The sequence below is a fragment of the Elephantulus edwardii genome, unplaced genomic scaffold, assembly GCF_000299155.1.
Source record: "Elephantulus edwardii isolate Elephantulus edwardi_28Jun2011 unplaced genomic scaffold, EleEdw1.0 scaffold00068, whole genome shotgun sequence".
NCBI classification, from domain to species: domain Eukaryota; kingdom Metazoa; phylum Chordata; class Mammalia; order Macroscelidea; family Macroscelididae; genus Elephantulus; species Elephantulus edwardii.
In genome coordinates, this window is record NW_006399818.1 from 11,019,450 (window position 1) to 11,028,652 (window position 9,203).

The following is a 9,203-nucleotide window of genomic DNA, read 5'->3' on the forward strand; positions in this document are numbered from 1 at the left end:
GCTTGGCTATCACTGATTGGTCAGTGGGAGTGTAAGCATATGTCAGAGGTGATGGAAGTATTGATACTTGAAGCACCTATACCGTTTGCCTACTGACAGTTGATTTAGAGACTGTACTTCCCTGCTTATGTTTTTAATTTAATTTTTAAAAAATATTAGAAACTCAAGGGCAAGGTGTGGGCCACCAGAGGCCTCAGCTTTCCGCAGCCAGCCACACACCCTCTGCTGCTCCAAGCCACAGCCACTGCGCTCCGGTTCACTGCGACATGGCAAAAGTCAGGAGCCCCACAGAGACCAAGCGGTGCATTGAGCCGTGATTGCCATGTCCCAGAAGTACGCTGGACAGGATGGTCACAACATTACCCTCTCTAAAAGGGAGTTCCTGAACTTCATGAATACAGAACTGGCTGCCTTCACAAAGAATCTGAAGGACCCTGGTGTCCTTGACCGCGTGATGAAGAAACTGGACCTCAACTCTGACGGGCAGCTAGATTTCCAAGAATTTCTTAATCTTTTTGGTGGCCTTGCTCAGGCCTCCATGACTCTTCATCAAGCGTGTTCACTAGCAAACCTGAAGCAGTTGAACCTGGCCAACAAGCTCAGCCCTTCCCTCCAAGACCCCCACCTACCACCCCATGCAGGCCATCCCTGCTGGGGGGGTTTCTTTTAAAAAAAAATTAGAAAATTACAAAACACTATATAAGAGATGAAATATGTAAGGAACCTGCCACATAATTTCTAAGGTATAACTAAAAACAACACTAACTCAATACATGGAGTCTCTTCATTCCATCTACCTCTCCCCCTTCAGAGGTATAATCATTAGACCAAATTTTGTAAAGCCTTGACTGTCTCCTTTGCCTAGTTTTCTAAGTTTCAGTTGTTTGTGTTGTATAGCGTCGAGTTGGAACCAACCTATAGCTGACCCTCCAGCGGGTTTTCAGAGGCAGTTAATTACAAGGGAGGAGCCTGCCCATCCGTAGCCCACAGAACAGCTTGTAGATCTGAACTGCATGCCTTCAGAATTACAGCTCAGCTTCTTCTCTATAGGCCACCAGAGTTCCCTAAGTTTTAATTATCACGTTACATTTCTAAGACTATTATTATTTGAAGCTGTTGACCACCTGCCTGTAGTTGAATCCCAACTCAAAGCCACCCCATGTGTGTCAGAGTAGAATTGTACTCTTCAGAATCTTAAATAATTTTTTAAGTTAATAACTATGTCTCTTTTTTGAAGTGTCTGTAGGTGTATTGCAACAGTAACAATAGATATGTGCCATCTGACCCACGGAGGGTTTTAAGAGGTGAAATCTTAAATCACAATGGAGGAGATTGCCACTCTTTCTCCTGTGGTGTAGCTGGTATATTCAACCACATGTCTTTGGCCACCAGAGCTCCATACTGCAAAACTATTTCTTTAATTTTCGCTACCATATAATACTTCATTGGACACAATCCCACAATTTATCTATTTTCTTGTCCTTGGAAATCTGGGTTGCTTACAGAGTTGACCCTTTATAAATGATGAATAATCTCTTTCATATGTTCTAAATTGTTCTGTGCTTAGTGTTTTAACCATTTATCCTATAGTTATTTCTTTATATATTTAATAATGCTGTTCAACTAATTATTCATTCCATACATTCTTATTGATGTTCTAGATTGTGGATACTTTTTCTAAAGATATTTTTCTTTTCTTCTGGCAGATATTAAAGGGTCATGAGAGACCAGGGACCTTTACACAAGGCTAGTGTTAATGTAAGGTGCCCTGGTGGTATAGTGGGTTACATATTGGGCTGTTAACTGAAAGGTCAGCAGTTTTAGCTCTATGGGAGAAATATATAAAAATTCACAGCCTTAGGAACCCAAAAGCAGATAACATGTGTAAAAAAAGTTGACTGACGGTAGTGAGTTTAAAGTGGCAATCCTTTATTCTCACTGCATCTCCTCTGCCCTGCAGTGGGCCTAAAAGCATATTCTATGATCATTGCATTGGTATCAGCAATATTTGCTTAGGTATGCACTTTCTGCATGCTGTTTTTAAAATATTTTTCATCTTAAAGAGGTTCTTTCCTTCCTTCAAGCTCAAAACATATCTGAAGTTATGTAGTTGCTGTTTAATAACAATTATATTGAGATAGAAGGGCTTTACAGACTATTTGATATATACCATGATGTTAAAAGTCAAAGAATTCCCTTTCTGATTAACTTTTTTTAAAGTACAAAGCCTTTAGCTCTGATATAAGATTCTTTAATATTCTTAGAACTTAACACCTCCTCTTTATGCCCACCTTACTGTCCTAATTCACACTTCTTTATTTTTCAACTATTTAATTGCTATCTAATCCTCAAACTTGCAGCTTGTCACTTTTGTTGTTATTATGTGCCATCAAGTTGCCCGTGACCCATAGTGACCCTATGTACAGCATCTCTGAAATCTGCCCTCTCCTGAGCTAGTCTCACTAATTCCGACACACCAATCCCCCATTGCCCCAGTCACTCTATCAATCCATCTCATCCAGGGTCTTTCTCTCCTGTGCTGTCCCTCTACCCTTCCAAACATGATGTCCTTCTCCAAGTACCAGTCTCTCCTGGCCACATGCCCAAAATATGTGAGATGGAGTTTCAAAATACTAGCCTCCAAGGAAAGACTTCGTTTCACCCTCTCCAAGACAGACCTATATGTCTTCTTGGCAGTTCATGGTATGTTCAAGACTCTTTTCCAGCACCACAACTCTATTGTTCTATAGAGGTATCTATTCTTCTTCTGTCATCCTTAGCCATTGTACAGCTCTTTGATGGATGCATAGCAAGTAATTGTGAAGATCATGGATTGTACAAGGTGCACCTTAGTCTCTAGACTGACATTGTTGCTTTTCAGTACTCTGGAGAGGTCCCCTGACAGCAGATTTTCCCCAATCTAGTTTGTCTTTTGATTTCTTGACTGCTGGTGCTAAGAGTGTTGATTGTGGATCCAAGCAAGCTGTAATTGTTAACAACATCAATCTCTTATCCATCCGCCATTGTGCTGCCAATTGGCCCAGTGGTGAGAATCGTTGTCTTCTTGATGTTGAGTTTCAAAGCATATTAAAGACTACAGTCCTTGATCTTTTGCAGCAGATGCTTCAGGTCCTCCTCAGTTTCAGCAAGCAAGATTGTGTCATCTGCATAATGTAGGTTGTTGATGAATCTTTCTCCAATCCTGATGCCACATTCCTCCTCATAAAGCCATGTTTCCCAAATCATCTGTTCTGCATGTAGATTGAAAAGGTATGGAGACAGGATGCATCCCTGATGCACTCCTTTCCTGATTTTGAACCATGAAGTGTTTCCCTGAGGACTGTTTCCTGGTCCAAGGATAGGTTTTGCAAAAGCACAATCAAGGGTTCTGAGACTCCCATTCTCCCCAATGTTAGCCACAATTTGTTGTAATCCACACAAATATCTTTGCATAGTCAATTAAACACCGATAAGCATTTTTTCTAGTACTCTTTGCTTTCTGCTAAGAGCCATCTGACATTGACAACAATGTCTCTAGTACCACTGCCTCATCTAAACCCAACTTGTATTTCTGGTAGTTCTCTGTCAATGTATTGTTCCAGTCGTTTCTGGATAATCTTTTGCTTGTATGTGGTATTGGTGATATTGTTCGATAATTTCCACACTCTGTTGGGCCACTTTTGTTAGAACTGGGGATAGATATGGATCTCTTCCAGTTAGTTGGCCAGGTAGTTAGTTGTCCTCTAGATTTCCTGGCACAACCTGGTGAGCACATCCAGGGCCTTTACAAAATAAAAATTTGATCACAGCCTAGTGATGATAATGGCAATTGTCATAAACAACAACAAACAATTAAAAAACAACTCTTTGCTGTCAGTAGGAATCAACTCTTTCTGAGCCTCCATTGGGTTTTTAAGGCTGTAAATCGCTTGGGAGGAGACTGTGTATCTTTTGTCCACAGCATTGTAGATGGATTCTACCTGCCAGAGGGGCCTGGCCTTTGGGTTAACCGTGCAATTCCTATGGACTAAGCCATCAGAGCTCCACCATTAACACCAGCAGCTGCCATGCATTGGTCCCATTTCATATGACAAGCACTTTATGTATATTCTAAAACCAAAACTCAAAAATCTACTGCTGTCAAGTACCTTCTGACTTGACAGTTTCTGAGACTGTAAATCTGAACAAGTGTAGGTCGTCTGTCTTTCTCCCACAGAACAGTTAGTGGGCTCAAATTGCCAGCTCTATGGTTAAGCTACTATATCACTTGTTGTTAGGTGCTGTCAGAGCTATGAGTTCAAACTGACCCTGAGTTAACCTCAAGAGAGTTTTCAGAGGCAGTGAATTGCACAGGAGGGTAATGCCCATCCTTTTCCCATGGAGCAGCTGATGGATTTGAACTCTCTGCCTTTGAGGTAGCAGTGCAACTCGTTACCACTAAGCCACCAGAGCTCCGTGACTATGCCGCTAGGACTACAGATATACTTTCACTCACTGCTGTTCAGTCTTGACTCATGGCGACCCTGCACTGGGTTTTTGAGACTGTAAATTAAAACAGGAGGAGCCATTGTTCTCCTGAGGAGCCACTGGTAGATTCAAACTACCAGATATGCCCAGTTCTTTGGGTTAGAAGTACAAGTTATTGCCGACTTAAAAACACCTATGTCATGGATACTATTACTTCCATTTTATGAATTAGGAAATGTTTTAATTGAGATTTTAATGAAAGATTATAGAGAACTTGGATTTCCATTAATTCATTGTTGCACATTTTCCTCCCTGCCCACTCCTCCCAAGCCCAGTTCATTTTTCTGTTTGAGAAGAAAAAAAATTCTTTCATTGTTATACAACCCACCTCCCCCAGTCCACCTCCCCCAGTCCACTTTACTATATAGCTCTTATTCTGGACTCTTGCCATGCAAATAATACCTAGTCATATATCCCTTTTAAGCAGTTCTCTCCCTCATCTGTTTGAATGCAGTGTATGTACATTATTTATCCCCTCTTTTCTTAGTTTTCCCCCAAATCTGATGTCAGTCCTGTTTTATAACAGTGGCATTATGGAATATTTGTCCTTTTGTGATTGAGGTAATTCTCACAACATAATATCCTCCAGGGTCACCTATTTTGTATAATATTTCATGAGTCCCTTGTTTTTCAGTGCTGCATAGTATTCCATTGTGTGAATATACCAGTCTCTCTATTCATTTGTTGGTTGATGGGCTATATCACTGCTTTTCTATCCATTCACTGTTGATGTGCACTTGAGTTGTTTCCAACTCTTTGCTGTTGTAACAAAGCCACAACAAGCATAGGTGTGCTGAATTAGAAAATATTTAACTTGTGAGGGTCAGAGAAAAATTCCAGCTCCACTTTGTCTAACCCCAACTCTCAAGTATTGGTCTTATGCCCTGATGCTTACCTCCCCTTTTCTCCTCTTCATACTGAATTTCAGTTTTGCCATCCATCACTGTTTCATGTCACTGGGACTATGCACAACTCAGCCTTCTTTTCTGGAGAGTATTAGTAATTTATTGTTATTAGCCCTTATTCTGTAGATTAAACAATAAAAAAGAAAAAGCAAAGATGACACATAGATGACTGTGTGCCTGTTTTAAGCTATGATATTATCAGTGACTGCAATGAGATGAATTGACACAGTGACGGCAACAATGGGCTGGAGTGTGGTGGAGACCATGAGAATAGAGGCGCAGAACAGAGCAAGGTTTCAAGCTGGGGTTCAAAGTGCCACTATGAGTTGGAGACAAGCTCACAGCACCCAACAACGACAACAACATAAGCATGTGAAGGCAGACAATGAATAAGGATATATACATCTGAATTATCGTGATGGTGAAGAATATCGCATACCCCATCCACTGCCAGAAGAATAAACAAATCTGCCATAGAAGAAATACAGACAGAATATTCCTTATAAGCAAGGATGATAAGACGTCATGTCTCATATACTTTGGACATGTTTTCAGAAGGAGAAGCGCATCATGCCAGGTAAAGCAGAGCAGAGGGGCATCAGTGGAGAGATGGATTGACATCGTGGCTACAACTCAAACATAGCAGAGACTGTGAAGGTGCCACAGGACAGTGTTTCATTCTGCTGTGCCGAGAGTCAATACAAGTCATAACCAAGCTGACAACATTGAACAATATTGTTAATGTCAATGATATTCTTCAAGGCTGTTGGTGTGGACTGCCAAGAGAATCAGGGAGCTCCTTAGAGGTAAGGATGTTAACAGGAGCGGCCAGTCCTTGGAAAAAAGATATCATACTGGGAAAGGAGGAGGGCCAAGAAAAGAAAGCAAGACTTTTAACACAAGATGGATTCATACAGTGACTATACCAATGGGTGAACATATCAGAGATTGTGCAGGACAGAGCGAGGTGCTGCTCTGCGGCTCAGAGGGTGGCTGTGAGTCCGAGTTAACCTGATGGGATCCAACAACATACACAGGATCACTGAGTTGGAGTAGACTTGAAGACACTTAACAACAAACAGCAGCACAAGCCAATTATTTACATCGTCAGGATCACTGGAGGTGGGGGAGGTAGGGAAGGTGGGAAAGGCAAAGGGTTACGAGTAAAAACTGCATACTCCTGGGCCCCATCCAAGGGCTATGAAGGAATGGAAAGCGGCATGTTGATGTGTTTGAGTTGTGATGTTGGAGAAGAGCATTCAGCATCCCAAAAGAACAAATAAATGTATCTTAGAGAGGGTGCAGCTAGAGTGCCCTTTGGAGGTAAGGATGATGATTTGGGCATGTTGATAGGAGGGGCTGTTCCTTAGTGCTCGGAAAGTGGAGGGTCAGCAATGGAGGAGAGGAAGACCCTCAACCAGGTGGATTGGCACGCTAAGTGCCGCTATGGGCTCTTCTGTGTCAGGAAGTGTGGAGATGGCACAGGATAGGACAAGGTTCAGAGCTGCTGTTCATAGGGTCGCTATGAGTTGTACATGACTGGACAGCACCTAACAACATCATCATCCTCGGACCCACTACTCCCACTAATGTTCGGAAACCCTGTTTCTCAAGGACTGCTATCTGACAGGGGGTTCAGCTGGTGTAGCTTGCAGCTAGTGAGTTGTACTGGAAACCCAAAGGCTGTGTCCCTCTGCCAAGGGACAAAGTGGGCCAGTCTCCTTGAAAACCCCTGCAGGGTTGCTACAAATTGTTGGTGCTTTGGTGGCCTAGTGTCTTGTAGCTAGTCTGAAACTGCAAGAGGGCAGTTCAACATCGCCATCTAGTGAATTACTACTGTACTTTTTCAAATTTTAAACTAGTAAAAAAATTGAGGGGAGGATGGAAATAACAAAGAAGAGTATCTGGTCCATGAGTAATCAGTATTTGACTGATAATACTTTACTTTTCCTAAATCTTGCTTACATCCAAGTTTCAAATTTTAATTCTCATCCAATGCAGAAATTTAGTAACTATTCTATTTTGTAATCAAGTGTCTGGTTCCCTACATATGAACCCAAGGACATTATATGGATTTCAAAGTTAGCCTTTCTGAGGATATAAATAAATGATCAACTCTATAAATAATCCAGATAGGGCTCTTCTAAGAATGTCAAGAAGCCAAAACAATGGGAAACAATCAAAAGTTAAAGAGAGTTAAACATAAGATTCCAAAGGACAGTTTGAGAGAAAAAAAAATTTTAACTAAATGAGCAAAAAGCTGGAATCAGAAGGGAAGAACTTGCTGGGCATTTCTCAAGCTGAAGGAGCTGAAGAGCAAACTCAAGCCTCGAGCTGAAATACTGAAAGATGCTATGGGCGAAATCTTGAATTATCCAGGTAACATCAAAGGAAGATGGAAATAATAGAGTCACTGTAACAACAACAAAAATGTGGCTGACATGGAACCATTTCAAGAAGTAGCATATAATCAAAACCAGTCATAACAGTGCCTTCAAACTGCAATACTGGCAAAACAAACAAACAAAAACAAAAAAACAAACACAAGCTCCAGGAATTGATGGAATACAAACTGACATATTCTAACAAAACAGATGCAGTCCTGGGCATCCTCTCTAGGCTGTGTGAAGAAATCTGGAAGACAGCTGGCCGGCCAACTGAATCCATATTTATTTCCATTCCCCAAAAAAGATGATCTAACAGAATGTGGAAATTATTAAACAATATGATTAATATCACATGCAAGCAAAATATTGCTGAAGATTTTTTTTAAATGGCTAGAACAGTACATCAACAGAGAACTGCCAGAAATTCAAACTGAATATAGTACATACAGGTTATGGTACAAGAGATATTATTGCTGATGTCGATGGGTCTTGGTGGAAAGCAGAGAATAGCAGAAGGATATATATCTTTGTTGTATTGACTATGCAAAGGCATTTGACTGTGTGGATCATAACAAATTATGGGTCATATTGAGAAGTATGTTGATCCCAGAACAATTCATTATTCCACTCCTATACTTTGTGCTATTGTATATTTGTGAACTGTGAATCCTATACATAGAACTATTGTATGAACAGAGTAAGAGAACACTACATCATTTAAAATCAAGAATAGTATAAGACAGGGCTGTATCCTTTCTCCATACTGATTCAATCTGTATGCAGAACAAATCATTCGAGTAGCCAGACTTTATGAAGAAAAAGATGGTATCAGGATTAGAGAAAGATTCATCAACTAATAGCCTGCATTATGCAGAGGACATAAGCATACTTGCTCAAAGTGAGGAGGACTTGAAGTGCATGCTGCAGATCAAGGGCTGTAGCCTTCAATATGATTATATCTCAAAATCAAGAAAACAAAACTCACCACCACCAGGCCAACAGGCAATATTATGATAGATGAAGACACACTGAAGTTGTCAATGGTTTCATCTTGCTCAGATCCCAAATCAGCACCTTTGGTACTGTTGTTGTTTTTGTTGTTATGTGCCATTGAGCCGCCTGCAAATCACAGCGACCCTATGTACAACAACCCAAAACCCTACTCTATCCTGTGCCAATCTTACTGTCTCTGACACAACTATCCCCATTATCTCAGTCACTCAATCAATCCATCTCATAGAGGGTCTTCCTCTCCTGCGCTGTCCCTCCACCTTCCCAAGCATGATATCCCTCTCCAAGGACTGGTCCCATCTTGCAACATGTCCAAAATATGTCAGACGAAGCTTCAGAATCCTTGCCTCCAAGGAGCAACCTAGTTTTACCC

At 41.1% G+C, this 9,203-nt stretch overlaps 1 pseudogene; it reads left to right on the forward strand.

Annotated features, from left to right (window-relative positions):
- Positions 1–266: 266 nt before the first annotated feature.
- Positions 267–670, forward strand: LOC102843128 (annotated as a pseudogene).
- Positions 671–9,203: the final 8,533 nt, after the last annotated feature.